Source organism: Mauremys mutica, chromosome 1, assembly GCF_020497125.1.
Source record: "Mauremys mutica isolate MM-2020 ecotype Southern chromosome 1, ASM2049712v1, whole genome shotgun sequence".
NCBI classification, from domain to species: Eukaryota; Metazoa; Chordata; order Testudines; family Geoemydidae; genus Mauremys; species Mauremys mutica.
The window spans coordinates 104,655,881-104,672,441 of NC_059072.1; the positions used below are offsets into that span (position 1 = coordinate 104,655,881).

The following is a 16,561-nucleotide window of genomic DNA, read 5'->3' on the forward strand; positions in this document are numbered from 1 at the left end:
TTTTAAAGAGAGAGAGGGAGAAATGGAAATAATTCAGTCTTTTTCTCTTCTGAGCTCTCATCCTGCCCAGGCAACATTCTGTAAGACAGAGTGAACTCTGGATCATCTCAATGAGTACAGGTTCAGGGTAATTTATTACAAACCATGTCCTCTCTTTCCCCAGGCAATAAGCCCCGCTGCTTCTCTTCCTCATTAGTAGCTGGCACAACACCCAATTCATTTCTAATGACAAAGCAACCTTACAAAATTGTCAGGAAAATTGACCAACCCAAGGATCAAAATCTAGTCACCCACTCACTAGCTGTTATGTTTAAGGATAATGAAAAAACTGAAGATCATTCATTCCTTTGTCCACAGAATGACTCACTCAGGCAAACGAGCGAGTAGATTTCTGCAGAGCGGTGACAGAGATTGCTCTGCACTTAGAGTGTAAGCTCGCTGGGGCAGGGACCATCTCTTTGTGCTGTGTTTGTACAGCACCTAGCACAATGAGGTCCTAGCCTATGACTGGGGCTCTTAGGAGCTACCACGATAGGAATATTAATAGAGGCTGGGGTATATATAACCACTTCATTAATCACCATTCTGGAGTTTCTCTTCTGGCAAGCTCTGAAGTTTATCACAATATGATTGGTGTGGGGGGGGGCGCCTCTCCCTTCCCTGGCCCATGCAATCCCCCACCCAATAAACTCAGACTCTGACTCTTTGCCAGCAGAGCCCTCTCTGTAGAAAGATGCCACCTACCCACACCAATGGGTGGGGAAAATTGATGGGGCCAGCAGTGAAAGGGGGTCAGCTCCAGTAGTAAGGGAGGGAGGGACTTGCCAAGGGACAATAGGTAGCTCCTCCCATGGGAGTCGCTAGCACCCATTGGCCAGCTGGGGGGAAGGGGTGCTGATTGGCCAGCATTCCCCTGCTCCCAGGATTTAGCCCAGCGAAGGGGCCATTTGGAGCCTCTTTTGGCTCCGTTCCAACTGCCCACCCAAACTAGGAAGGGGAGCCCAGCCTGACGGATGCTGTGGGTCTAGCCTGTATAGGGGTCAGGAAGGAATTTTTTCTTCCATGGGCCAATTGGCAGAGGACCAGGGAGTTTTTTCCCTTCCTCACAGCATCTGCAAGGTGCTTAGTACCTAACTGAGGTACGGGTATGGTGCCGCTTACATGTTGCAACATGCAGCCGGTTTCCAGTGAGGGTAAGAGAATAAAATGAATGGTTCCCTGAGGTGAAAGACCTGGGATTTTGGCCTTGGGCTCGTATGATAGGATGAAACCTTGTGGTCTTTGTGGGCTGCGGTCAGACCTTGTGGCCCTCGTGGGCCAAGGTCCCCACCCTCCTGCCCCCTTTGTCCCCCTCAGGGGGAGGAGAGTGCTAGGACTCACAGAGAACTGAGTCCTGGGGGATAGGCTGAGGAGAACCACCCCACATTATGGGTTATATGGTAAAGAACTCTGTAACCTGGCGCCAGTTACGGGTTATATGGTAAGGAGCCCTGTAATCCCCGCACCGGAACCAATTGAATGCCTGGTATAGGTGAGTAGTGGTGATGGGCAGGTAGTGGCCCTCCCCTACGTTCAAGTTTAATAAAAGTTGCAGTCTGCCACTTAAGTCGATGCATGTTTCTGTCCTTGCTTTGCCACTGCGTCCCTATCAGCTAGCATTCAGATGTGGGCACATGGGCGGCAGCGGTCAACATGGGTCATACGTCTGATCCGAGCACACTGCTAAACTAGCCACCCTGGGAGGTGGGAGGAGAGGCTGAAGAAGAAATGGATCATCATTGGCGGGGGGAAGGAGGAGGGTGCAGACCTGTTCAGTCTCCCGCTAAAGCCAGGAAAGACGCCTGTTCGTAGCTGCTTTCTGCACTGCTCCTGCTTAGGAGCTGAGGGACACTTGTCTGTGAGCATATGAGCAGGGCTGCTCTAGGCTGGAGGGTTCACTGCTAGCCACAGAGAGACATATAATGCTCCACGCGTATTTGGGACTTGAACCTGTGGCTAGAGCAGCACATCTTTCCCTAGCTACACGGGCCTGTAGCAGTGACTGGAAAATAACAGGGGAGGAGGCGGAGGGTAGCCAGAGCTAGGCACCCAGGCAGTGGTGCCGGAACGGGGAGGACAGGAGCCCAGGGACCTCCCACATTTCACCAGGGTGGACCCTTCCCCTCCTCTTCCCCCAGGTCAGGCCGGCATGGTGCCCAGCCAGGGAGCCCAGACAATTGTGGGAGACGCACGTGTGGCCCCCTCCACCCGCCTTTGGTGCGGGGGGGCTGAGGGCAGCCCCCAGCCCATGTCCCCACCCCCAGGCTCCCCGCACAGCCCAAAGCCAGTGGAGGGTCCATGATTCACCACAGCTGCCCACATGGGTCTCCCCAACCCGGCTCCAGCGTGCGGGGGGCTCAGAGTTGCAGCCCGGACATGGTAAGAGCTGCGGGGGCAGCTGTGGGGAGCTGCGGCGCGGCCCCTCCACTAGGGTTGCAACTTTCTACCCGCACAAAACCGAACATCCCTGCCCCGCCCATGCCCCCCCCGAGGCCCCACCCCCACTCACTCCATCCCGCCTCCCTCTGTCACTCGCTCTCCCCACCCTCACTTACTCATTTTCAATGGGCTGGCTCAGGGGGTTGGGGTGTGGGAGGGGGTGAGAGTTCAGGCTGGGAGTGGGCCCGAAATGAGGCGTCCAAGGTGCAGATGGGGGCTCCAGGCTGAGGCAGTGGGTTGGGATGCAGGAGGGGGTGAGGGCTCCAGCTGGGGTTGCAGGCTCTGGGGTGGGGCCAGGGATGAGGGATTTGGGGTGCAGGAGGGGCCTCTGGGCTGGGGCAGATGGTTGGGGTGCGGGAGGGGGACGAGGGCTCTGGCAGGGGGTGCAGACTCTGGGGTGGGGCTGGGGATGAGGGGTTTGGGGTGTAGGAGGGTGCTCCGGGCTGGGGGAGTGGAGCCGAGGGGTTTGGAGTATGGGAGGGGGCTCCAAGCTGAGGCAGGGGGTTGGGGTGTGGGAGGGGGTATGGGCTTTGGGCTGAGGGTGCAGGCTCTGATGTGGGGCCAGAAATGAGGGGTTCAGGGTGTGGGAGGGGGCTCCAGGCAGGGGGTTGGGGTGCAGCAGGGGGTGAGGGCTCTGTTTGGGGTGCAGGCTCTGGGGGGAGGTTTGTGGATGAGGAGTTTGGGATGCAGAAGGGTGCTCTGGGCTGGGACTGAGGGTTTGGAGGGCAGGAGGGGGATCAGGGCTGGGGCATGGGTTTGGGGTGTGGGAGGGGGTCTCAGGGGTGCAGGCTCTGGGCAGCGCTTTTCTCAAGCAGCTCCCAGAAGCAGCAGCATGTCCCTCTTCTGCTCCTAGACAGAGGTGTGGCCAGGCAGCTCTGCACGCTGCCCCATCTGCAGGCACCGCCCCCACAGCTCCCATTGGCTGCAGTTCCCGGCCAATGGGAGCTGCAGAACCAGCATTTGGGGCAGGGGCAGTATGCAGAGCCCCCTGCCTGCCCGTATGCGTAGAATCTGGAGGGGGGACATGCCGCTGCTTCTGGGAGCCACGCAGAGCTACGGCAGCCAGGGAGCCTGCCAGCCCTGCTGTGCCGAATGGACTTTTAACAGTGGTGCTGATCAGAGTCACCAGGGTCCCTTTCCGACCAGGCATTCCAGTCGAAAACTGGACACCTGGAAACCCTACCCTCCACCTGCCTTGGGCGGGGGCCCCAGGGGGCAGAGACACAGCCTGGAGGCAGCTCTCAGTTGGCCCCTGCATTGCAGGCAGGTGGAGGGTCCTCTGTGGCTCTTATCGTGGCTGGGCTGTGGCTTCGAGGAGCCTCTGCCAGCCGGAGCCAGGTCAGGGAGAGCCGCGCAGACCACTGTGGGGAGCCTGGGTCCTCCACCTGCCCTGGGCGAGTGGTCCGGGGGTGGGGGACAGGGGCTGCTTTTGGCCTGCCCCCCCACCCTCCAGGGGAGCAGGCTCCCTGGCCCTGCTCCAGCTTCCGGCTTGGCCAGGGGCAGGACTTTGCGGGGTGGGGCCCTCCAGGCCTTCTATTTTGGGGGAAGGCTCTGATGCCCTTGCACCCAGCCAGGGGAGATGTCAGGGCCAGCCAGGAAAACAGTGACTCCTATATTCCTAAAGTTAATTCCATGCTGCAGCCTAGTCAGGCTTAAGTCCTGATAACCAGGACATTATGAAAAGGAAATAGGCACGTCCATCTCTGCAGAGACCTAGCGAGGCTCACTGAAGCAGTAAGAAGAGAAAGGTACATTGTTCCCACCATAGAAGATATAATCTGCAATGGTCTTGTTCTGATTAGATGCAGATAGTGGATTCTGGCAAGTTCCTGTCTCCCCTGGCAGTGACCAGCTGACAAGTTTTTGGAACGAAAGATATGGCTTTCCTCACCTCATCCTCAGCATCACAAGCACCCCAGAAATCTTCCAGAGGAAAATAAACAAAACTCTGCCAGGCCTAGAGGGAGTTACATGGATGAGAGTTGTGTTTATGGGAAGTCCAAGGAAGAATATAATGTCAGCCTGGCACATTTCACCGGCATTACAATTACTTTCTTTATAAAACAAAACCCAAAGAAGACTATGTCACGTGTGGGTCCACAGAGGACTGAGCTCAGGGGCACTCCACTACTGTGTGAACTGGGACACCAGGCTATCATGGTCCATAGATTGACAAGAAGGGAGGCAAATGTCAAGTCCCAGTTGGAGATCCTTCCCATTACAATGCACTCAGGAATCCTTGCCATTGTTTGGGGGAACAAAGCAGCCATCTGACACCATTTCATAACAAATTAGGGAAAGGAATGCCATCTGAAGGGGGAGGGGAAGAAAGAAGAAGGGGAAGAAGCTCTCAAACCTGTTGACTGGACTGTGGGAAGGATGCAAAGTCTCAGGACAGAAGGCTCGCCACATATCTCCCACATGCACATGGCCTTACGATTCCCAGGGTCATGTGATGGGGACTTCCTGCTGCCAGGCAGAGTGAGACCTGCCTGGACCTCTCTCTTCCAGAGTTCCTGCCTGCTTTGTGTTTGCAACGAGGCGTTTGTTTACTGATCTATCATTGGCATGCAGGAAATGGCCTGGAAATGAGCTGTAATCATCTGTCACCAGCAGTCGCTGTTTGGTTTTCTTCTAATTTAAGTTTTCCTTTCTTTCCTTTCTCCCCAACCTCCCACTCAAAACACAGTAGTAAAAAAAAGCACATGCTTCTCTTTACGGATGCTGGATACTTTAGGGAAACCAGGGCTTAGCATTTCAAAAAGGACTAGTGATTTTGGATGCCCAACTTGAGATATCTTAACAAGGGGGTAGTATTCCCCAAAGTGCTGAGCACCCACCTCCTGAAAAATCAGGGCCCCCAAAGCAGTCCTGAAATGGGCTCTCAAAAAAGGTACCCCACTTCCACTGTTAGCTTTTGAAAATTTAGCCTCAGTATATGGAAACAAGTAATAATCATCTTAGACAGCATAGGCTTTTCCCCAACCCCACTTCCTTGTGAGCCAGCAGTAAGCATACTGACAATGAACCACTGAGAGACATGTGTATCCTGACCTAAAGGACAGAGAAACCTTTCAGAGGAAAATAAGCAAAATTTATTGTGGAGAAGGTGGATGCAGACCTGATGTTAATCTGCCCAGTGTGCTATCAGAAAGAAGGAGGAGAACTTGTGGCACCTTAGAGACTAACAAATTTATTTGGGCATAAGCTTTTGTAGGCTAAAACCCACTTCATCAGATGCATGAAGTGGAAAATAGAGTAGGAACAGATATATATGTATATCACACAGAGAACATGAAAAAATGGGGGTTGCCATACCAACTCTAACGAGACTAATCAATTAAGGTGGACTATTATCAGCCCGAGAAAAAAAACTTTTGTAGTGATAATCAGGATGCCCCATTTCAAACAGTTGACAAGAAGGTGTGAGTAACAGTATGGGAAAAATTAGCACAGGGAAATAGTTTTTAGTTTGTGTAATGACCCATCTTGATACCAGACACCTTTGTGTTCTTGGGGAACCAGGGTACAGTATCCAGCCTGACTCATGAAAGACACCCCCCTCCCCCAGCCTCTGCTTAAACCAAAATCCATCAGAGGAAAAAAACTTGCAGAGGGAAGTGAAGGGCGTTGGGAGACACACCTAGACCCCTCCTGACAAAGGTGACAAGATTAAGACATCTCCATTAGCATACAGAATGGAGAGCAGAGACAACTCCCCTAGCCTCATCTGCATGAAAGATGGGACAGGAAGACATCTCAGTTTACATACAGAATGGAGAACAGAGAACCACACTGAACTCTGGGACCAGAAAAAGCAGGGAAGCACTGCATCATGGGAATCTCCAGATGCTAATGAACCTAGGCCTGCCCACACCCAGCTCAGCAGTTATCAGACCAATTCTAGTAATAAATCCTTAATTGATATCCAAATAGTGAAGCAGCCTAGTTGCATTGTGAACTCCCTGGAAGAAAACAGCAAAGAATCCTGTGGCACCTTATAGACTAACAGACGTTTTGCAGCATGAGCTTTCGTGGGTGAATACCCACTTCTTCGGATTTGTATTCACCCACGAAAGCTCATGCTGCAAAACGTCTGTTAGTCTATAAGGTGCCACAGGATTCTTTGCTGCTTTTACAGAACCAGACTAACACGGCTACCCCTCTGATACTGGTAGAAAACACCACCCATAGCCAAGAGTGATCAGCTCCTATTGTCTAGCCTAAAGAAAACCCTTGAATCATCAGCTTACCTATAAACAAATCTAATGTTCTCCCTTCAACCATTGTAATTTCTCTACAAAAATCCCCACTCACCCTCCAGTCAGTCAGTGTTCTGATGCTTAGATCCAAACTATGCATCAGTTCCATTGGGACTCCATATTCTCCTAACTGATCGTGCTGGGGGCTCTGCCTGTCTCCTGCCCTCAGGACCCTGAGCTACCACCATCACCTGGGAATCCCAACCAGTTCAAGCTCCAGGGAGCGGTGAGACCCCCTGGTCTCTCTTCATTTTCCTTTCTACCTTAGGTATTAACCTTTAATAACGTATGTTATGTTGGTTTAGCCTCCTTGTGTAGTTATCACTATTATTCAATAAATAACTCTTATGGTTAAGCTGGTTGCTTCTCTCTCTCTTGCTGAACTTTACTCTTTTGTGTTTTTAGCTTCCCCCATTCACTCTACAGCAACACTTCTTTTACCTAAGCTAAAGATCCCTGCAGTGCCCAGAATAGGCGGGAGGGATAGCTCAGTGGTTTGAGCATTGGCCTGCTAAACCCAGGGTTGTGAGTTCAATCCTTGAGGAGGCCACTTAAAGATCTGGGGCAAAAATTGGTCCTGCTAGTGAAGGCAGGCGGCTGGACTTGATGACCTTTCGAGGTCCCTTCCAGTTCTAGGAGATGGGTATATCTCCAATTATTACCTTTAATACTGTGGGGTTTGCTCATCAAGTAGGTTACTGACAGTACAATTGTGTTGAGAGAGTGGGGATAGGGACGTGCTGAATCTGGGATGCATAAGGGTAACAGCTTGAAAGTGCTGTTTGACCCAATCCATGGAGCCCAGGGGCATATAAGGAGAGTCAGCTTGAAAGTGCTGCTTCATCCAGCCCAGTGAGTCCAGGGATATATAAGGGGTCAGCTTGAAAGTGCTAATTGACCTGGTCCACTCAGACTTGCTCTGTTAATGTGTGGGTGGGTGCTCATCCAGTTTTGGGGCTGGAGAAACCCAGTCCTAGGGAACCTAGGTCCTGCAGGATAGCTCCATTGGGAGGGGACTTGCAGAAGGCAGTAGAGCTCCATATGAAAACACAAGGGACACAAGCAGTACATTAATAGAATTACAGAATCCCCTTCCCCAGAAGGGTAACCTGAATAAATGAGCATACCCCAAAGTAACGGGCAAAGCTGGTAACACCATCCACTCCCAGTCTTTATTCAAGCCTAATTTAATGGTGTCCAGTTTGCAAATTAATTCCAGTTCTGCAGTTTCTGTGTGGTTGCTGGTGAGTATTTGCTTCAGCAACCACACACCACACAACAAAAACACTAACCCAGGAATCTATCCTTGCAACAAAGCCCATTGCCAACTCTGTCCACATATCTATTCAAGGGACACCATCATAAGACCTAATCACATCAGCCACACGATCGGGGACTTGTTCACCTGCACATCTACCAATGTGATATATGCCATCATGAGCCAGCAATGCCCCTCTGCCATGTACATTGGCCAAACAGGACAGTCTCTACGCAAAAGAATAAATGGACACAAATCAGACATCAAGAATTATAACATTCAAAAACCAGTTGGAGAACACTTCAACCTCCCTGCACACTCAATTACAGACTTACAAGTCACAATTCTTCAAACAAAAAAACTTCAAAAACAGACTCCAACGAGAAACTGCAGAACTGGGATTAATTTGCAAACTGGACACCATTAAATTAGGCTTGAATAAAGACTGGGAGTCGATGGGTCATTACATAAACTAAAAACTATTTCCCCATGCTCATTTTTCCCCTACTGTTACTCACACCTTCTTGTCAACTGTTTGAAATGGGCCATCCTGATTATCTCTACAAAAGTTTTTTTTCTCCTGCTGATAATAGCCCACCATAATTGATTAGTCTCGTTAGAGTTGGTATGGCAACCCCCATTTTTTCATGTTCTCTGTATATATATATCTTCCTACTGTATTTTCCACTTAATGCATCTGATGAAGTGGGTTTTAGCCCACAAAAGCTTATGCCCAAATAAATTTGTTAGTCTCTAAAGGTGCCACAAGTACTTCTTGTTCTTTTTGCTGATACAGACTAACACGGCTACCACTCTGAAATCTGCTATCAGAGTAGGTACTCACCTTCTGCAGCTTTCTAAACACATGCCTGAAAGTTATAAGACAATTCTAATCAGGTAAGCCATGGGAGAACCAAACATTAAACAGTTTAGTCACTGTATCTAATGTTGTCACAGAGCTTCCATTCACAAACACGATCAAGCAACCACAATAAGCCTTTCAGAGCTCCCTCTTTGTTGCACTGTTTATAGTACCTTAAAAAAAAGCACATCCCACATAGGACCTTGTGGTTTTAGAGATGTTCACTGTACAATGAACCATAGCCATTTGTAACCTGGAATGGAGTGCCAGCCACCAGCATGTTAGTGGATAAGGCAATATCTCAGATTACAAACTTTTGGGGGCAGGGATTCTGTGCTCTGTGTTTCTACAGCGCCTAGCACAATGGGGTCCTGGTCCATGACTGGGCTCCTACATGCTACAATAATACAAATAACAATAATAATAAATATTATCTCACATCACCTGCATGACGCCAGAGCTCTTCACCTGCCAGTTTGCAGAAACTGTTGCCCAAAGAGGGTAAAGACCTAAACATTGTAGGAGGGACAATCCCCAGTTTCTCTTCTAAGATGCCCACAAAAAGGTTCCCTCCCCGCAGTTATTTACATTTGAAGACATCTAAACCACATCAATTTCTTATTCAGGTCCATAGGACTCAACAACAATACACAGCATTTTTATAGTGCTTTCAAACTTCAAAGTGTTTTACAGTGCAAATATAACATACAGAAGGCAACACCCAGCAAACAATATATAAAGAAGAGGAAGGATGCCAGGAAGACAAAATACTAACAGGAAGATCACGAGTAGGGCTGAGCCGACAGTTGGGAACTTGAATTCAAACCCCTTCCACCCCACCCTATATTCTATTTAAAGGCTATTTCCCTTTAGGGGAAAAAGAAATCGCATACACAAAGCCCTCTGCGTGGCCTGCGTGCAGGTTCTCAACGCTCAAACGAGTCTCCTTGTTATGCATGTGCATGTATAGAATTCATTTCCTCTGGGATCTCAAACAGCAGTTTGACCGAGATTGCGTCAAATCACAGAGAAACAGAGAGGAAATCAAGCAGGGATATACACTCCCAGTGCTCTAAAGGTAGCAGAGCCTGGCATGAAGGAGATGGGAAGAAGAACCAAGTGGCAAACTCCCTGTATGGTGCAGGAGAGCTCAGTGGGTAGGAAATGCTGACTCTACTGGCCCAATGCTGCCCTTCTATGGTGCAAAGCATGGTAAATAATCTTGGTCACAAAGATGTACCAAGGACCAGTTAGGAGACAGAAATGGGTTGTTATAAAGGATGGGATGATATGAGGTCCCAGACACTCGACCACAGGATATTTATGGCCTGATCCAAAGCTAATTGAAGTATAGCATGAGAGTTCCATTGACCACAATGGGCTTTTATCAGGCCCATAGTCGGCAATAGCTGATCCTCAGAACTACATTGAAGGGGCTTCTCTGAGTCACCTTCATTTCCTTCCCTCACCCATTCAGCCTAGCAGCCCTGATACTGTGGTGACCCTCATTCCTGCAAGCTGTAGAAACCCACCATGATTTTCTAAGCATCAGCTCAGTGCATTTACTTGAGAGCAATGTAAAGCATTCATCTTCCAAGATCTGAATGTGCCAGCTGTATAGTGCTCCTGGCTTCTGCTGACCAAGTTGATTCAAGAAACTCAGAGCAGAACTCCCATTATTACATTTCAGCAGGATCTTAATTGTAGATTTCTAACTCCAAGTCATACATATAAAAAGTGAGTGAATTTATGCAACAGATGTTCCTGAAGTGTCACATGGAAGCGCTCCATTTCCAGCTTCACACTCCATTTCACAGCAGGATGCCACATGATCATACCTAACAAAACAACAGTAATAACACATAGTACTTTTCCTATTCAAAATGATTTATAAACCTGACAATATCCACGTGTGGTAGGATAAGTACCATTATCCATTTTATGGATGGAGAAACTGAGTCACAGAGAGGTTATGTGACTCAAAGCACACAGAGAATCAGGAATAGAACTCAGAGGTTTCTGACTACGAGGCCTGTGCTCAGACCATTAGGTAAGACACAGACAGTGTCTGTGTGTATTTATTAATTGTGTACATACGCGCACGCACACACTTTACAAAATTGACTTTAACTGATCAGCGCCTACGAAAATCAGGCCACATCAGTATCGATAAATGAATTTAGGCACCCAACTTTAATTTAAAAATCTTGTTAATTTTAAGACTGAGTTAAAGTTGAGAGGAAATATCTGGATGAAATCCACACTTGATTGAAGTAAATGGGAGTTTTGCCATTGACTTCATTCGGGCCAGAATTTCATGCCAGTAATTTCAGAATAACAGAAAAAATAAACAAACATCCAAAAACATGGTAGTTATTGAAAAAAATACCAACCATTAGAGACCATTATGGTTACGTTTAAAAGGAACCCAAATATTTGACAGTACAGAAGACAACCTGCAACTAAAAAGGCTTTCTTAATTCTCCCTTAAAATGCAGAATTTCCCCCTGAAGTTATACTGCCTTAACATGTAGAATGGGCCATATTCAGCTCTGGAACAGTGACTGTTTTAAGGTCTGATACCTTGTGAAGCATCTGGGCTAGAAACTGGAGTATCATTAGAGATCTTGCGAGGTCTTTTTCCACTGGCATAAGGCTACTGTTCACCTCTAGCGCTGTAGCCCATAGGGCTAGCTTGCCTTTATTATATTCTGCCTTTATTATCTTCAGCAGTAACCTACAAGCCTGTATCCTGTAAGGCACTGGCTTCAGGAGTTAGCATGAGGCTTGAGGCCTATGAACTTTGGCATAGATAAACAGCTCAACGGTAACCCCTACGTTTTGGGGAACTAGAAATAGAGTGTAACGGGGAATTTTGTCCAAAATGACATTGGCCAACTACAAAAACATGAGCTAACACCAGCTTTTGGAAAGTTTTGGAAAGAACATCCAACCACAAGAATGCCATGGCAACAAATTTACGTATATGATAATTAGTTGAAATCCTTAATATACTAATCCATAAAAGAAGGACACCTCATCATTAGTAGAATGAAGAAATACAAATAAGGAAGAGGGGAGAAACCCCTACTGAATATGCATTAGACATAATTGCATCAGCATAACATATTATAAAAGTTACATCCCAGACAGTGGGAGAGAGAGATGTAGCCCTTGGGAGGTGCCAGAATGATGGCCGCTGGCGATGATGAGGAAAGCGATCGTGATGAGGAAGACGATGGGTAACATTTCCGGTTGTCATGCAAGGGATGGTATGAGTATATGGATGTTCAAATATACATTCTGTAGTATTGCTATCTACCTTACTGGGTTAGAAGGTTTGTAACTTTGCTAAATGGATTAATAAACTACTTGTAAATATAGAAGAGTTCCTATGGTGTGAGTGTTGCCACTGTGCACATCAGGGTTCCCAACTATATTGTCATTTTAAAAATACTGGGCCCGATCTTGGGACAAGGACCTGTCAACCCTCAAAGTAATAACTAGGAATTCTTAAGTAATCATTATAATTAATACATAAGCTATAGATTAGGCTACACACAGGTGACTCCCAAAATATCAGAGCTCCAAATCACAACATTACTATATATGGCAAAGCTACTTTAGGACTCAGTTCAGCAAAGCCCTTAAGAACATCCTTAGCTTTAGTCACATACTTAAAGACAATTGACTTCATTGGATCTTAAGTGCTTATGTGCATTGCCTTAGGTAAATTGCAGATTACTAAAATGTATTTCTCTCTTCTTCAAAGGCCTGGAGAGCTGACCTCATGTTACTAAGGGAGCCTGACCTTTCAGCTGGAAATAAGAGATATAAGACCAATAAAATGGTTTCACATTTCCATAAATGGTTTTCTTTCAGTCTAGTAGGTGCCAGGATTAGGGGCTGATAGCATGGAATGGGAAAGAGGTTTTATTGCCGTGATGCTTGTTTTTCAGAAGTGTTGAGCACTTGCAGCTCCCATTGACTGCAGCTGGAGCTAGGAATGCTCAATCACATCTTTGAAAATCAGGACAATGAAGTTTTGGGGTTGTCTACATAATTTATGAGGGGTGCGGCCATAAGAGAAAGTCAGGTCATCCTGGGTGAGGGAGAGGGCCTAGTTTTTCAAAAAGCGTTGGTAAACTCACTTTGTAAGATGGTGGTCACGCCATGAACCACATTTGAATCTGTTTTGGACATGGGTTAGGTAACACCATATTATTCCAGGCAACATGTGAGTCCTAAAAACAAAAGAAATGCTGGAATGTGCTTCTGGAACCATCACTTGTAAGTGACAGCAGCACAGCATTCCGGAGCACTGTGGAATGACTTGAGCCTGATTCCAGTACAGATGGGACCTTGAGTGACCCCTTGCAGCCAGGTCAAGTTTGTTGATGAATGACCCCACAAAGAACTCCCTGGCTAGAAGGACAGATAGTCCTCAATAAAGAAGGGAATTAAAGAAACAAAAAAGTGGAGGATGCCAACTCCTCTCCAAAGCGATAAAAATAAATTATCACCAGGGAGTAAGTGATGGAAAAGTGAAGACAATCCTAACCTCATCTAACTTCTCCTGCTGCTGTCTTTACCCTGCAGTGCACTGAGCATTGAATCATTCCCCTTCCTAGCAAGATTTACTAAACACCCTTGTGAGGAGCTCATCACCCTTGGATCTGGGCACCATCTGTAACCCATTAATGAGACTATGTTACAGGTACCCCTCCGTGTGCCAATTCACAGAGGATAGGAGGCTGGAGCTATGACAGCCACCAACTACAGAAGCCCTAACAGCCCATTAGTTTAGCTCCAGAGATCTCTGGTTCAGTCTCCCAAGTGTCAGCTTTCACACATCCACGGAGCAGAATTAAGAAAGATGCTGTTTGCCAGAGCAGGGAACAGTACGTGCTGCACCCCCTAAGTCAACTTTCTTAAAAGGAGACCAGCGCCAGGAGATAATCAGCCAGGATATCAGCCACCAGAGGGTCACCCATCATCCTTGTTTGGAAGAAGCCCAAACAGATTGCTCTGCAGAAAAGACTTTGAATTTATTTATTTTTTGAAGGGGGAAAGCTGCTGTGTTTGTAGGTTTGTCAAGACAATAGAAAAAGGATATTGAACTGGAGCTGCCAGGAAACAGTTGACCGTCTGCCTGCATGAAGAGAAATTTTCCCCTTTCTTTTGTAATAGAAGGAATGTAGCTCAGAGAGCCTCCATCCGCCCTACACGAGGGAGGAAATATGAGAGCCTGTGCACTGCAAGGGTAAAGGAAGTGTGGGGGAGGGAGCAAGCTGAGATGATGTGGTTAAGTGGGTCATTGCACTGATGGCCAATAAAAGAAAGAAAGAAAAGAGTCTAAGCAGAACACTTGGGAAAAAGAGTCTTTCCTCTCCTGCTTCCCCCTTTCAATTCTCTCTCTCTCTCTCTCTCTCTCTCACACACACACACACACACACACAGAGCAGTAACTCCAAAGTAAGTATACCTTTCTATTGGAGGAACACACACACACACACACAGAGCAGTAACGCCAAAGTAAGTATACATTTCTATTGGAGGATTTCAGCAGAGACCTTGAAATACAGAGCTAGTGTCAGGAAGGCGGTGGCCTGTGGAAATACAAATTCTACCACCTGCAGCTACAATTGCTACCACTGCTAAAAACAAAACAATCAGAGATTCTGGGATCTGATCTGACACCCAACTGTTCAGATGCCTTGAAATTCCTCTCAGGAGAGCCCTTCACTAACCTGATTTTTGGCAATGTGAACGAAAAACAGTTTAGACAAAGTGCCTTTAATCTCTTTTCTCCGCCTGCAGTGAAGCGTGCGCTTGCATGTGTAGGAGGTATAGCATTTGTGTTGCTTGTGTTTGTGTTTACATTTTTCACTGACCTTTTTATAGCTTGAGAACCACACAGCAATTTATAGGACCACATTAAACACCATTAGAAGATCAGCTTTTTCATTAGTCAGTGGATGGTGGAAATACAGCAAGAGGACCATGTCTCATGTTCTTTTGCCCTGCTAAAAGACCTTTGGAGGCAAAAATAAAATAAAATAAAACAAAACTCAAGGGTAAAATTTTCAGAAGTGACTAAATGACTTATTAGCTTAAGTCTCATTTTCAAAAGTGATTTAGAGCCAAATTTTTAAAGCGCCTAATGGGGTTTTCAAAAGTGCTTAGGTCCCATTGATTTCCCAGTGATTTCAATGGGCTGTAGACACCTTGGCACATTTGAACATTCCACTAAGCACCTATTTACATCTTTAGGTGCCTAAATACCTTTAAAAATCTGATTCTTAGAATCCTAAGTCTTGTTGACAGTCAATGTGACTTAGGCTTCTAAGTGCCTAAGTCACCTTTGAAAATAGGACTTAGGTTAAGTGCTTTTGAAATTTTACCCTAAGTAAAACAAACATTAAATTAGTCAGGCTGATTCAGATTCCTTTGAAATCTGAATGCACATTACAATGTGTGTCTCTGTACAGTCACATGCGCTGTCACAAGTTCATCATGGTTTGGAGTGCTACAGAATTACCTGAAACACACATCCTCCCCTTCTTGAAAGACTTTTATGAGGAGAGACCTCTGTCTGTGTGTGTGTATGTTTAAATGGAAAAAGTTTCTATGTTTAAGAGGGTTTGTTTATCTGTTTTCTAAATTTCTCACATTAACTGGCAAGCAAGTAGCCGAAAGGCAGCCAAGATGAGAGCAAACTGAAGAAAACATACAAAATAATGGTATTCTTGACATTTATACTCCAGCTGACTCCAAATTGCTTGTCAAATCTCACAAATGCAGTACAAACTGTAATGGAGCCATTGGTCATGACTCCATAGTTAAGGCTGCATTGCAAAATAGTGTTAAAGTGGAGACTTATTTCATTGATTTATTAGCAAAGAAAAACATTTCTTTTCCAAACTCACATCATTTAGTAAGAGGATCCAGATTTAATTTCTGTGAAGGTTTTTAGTGATTCCGTGAAATAGATTAAAAGCCAGAAACATTTTAAATGACTCATTTGGAAATTTTTGCTTTTTTATTGGAATGTTTCTTTGAGTCCCTCATTGCTGAAAACTTTGAAACTTGAGACTTACCAAGTATGTAGATATTGATCACTTCTCCAGTCACAGAGATGTGCTGAATTTCAGATGTACACAGTAAAGTATTAACCTACATTTTTGCCTTTACTTTTATTTATGCCAAGCCATTCGACAAACACATTTTGCCCACAATTTATAGATTAATAGATTTTAAGGTCAGAAGGGACCATTATGACCATCTTCTAGTCTGACCCCTTGCATAACACAAGCCAGAGAATTTCACTTGGTAATTCCTGCATCAAGCCCATATCTTGTGGATGAGCTACAGTATATTTTTTATAAAGACATCCAATCTTGTATTCCAGTGTCCTACCCCGTATGCTCTGAATCAGGCCCAAAGATATTTTACTGTGCATGGGGAAGGCATTTGCTCCAGTGAAGCTAACATAGAATGCATTTCACCAGCATTGTAGCCAGGATTTACAGGGTCCAGGACAAAGTGTCAAAGCAGGACCCTTCTGGAGTCAAGTCCCTTGTAGGAGCTCCAAAGCTCCCAGACCCACTGATTGCTCCTGGCATCATCCTCTGAATCACCATTGCCTCACTTCTCCCTTAATTTCAGTGGAGCTAGCATTGCACCCTTAGTTTTTACTCT

At 46.4% G+C, this 16,561-nt stretch overlaps 1 protein-coding gene across 2 annotated transcripts in view; it reads right to left on the reverse strand.

The window, feature by feature from the left end:
* DENND2A (DENN domain containing 2A) overlaps positions 1-16,561 on the reverse strand; it is an 84,346-nt gene that overhangs the window by 51,026 nt on the left and 16,759 nt on the right. The window lies entirely within an intron of this gene.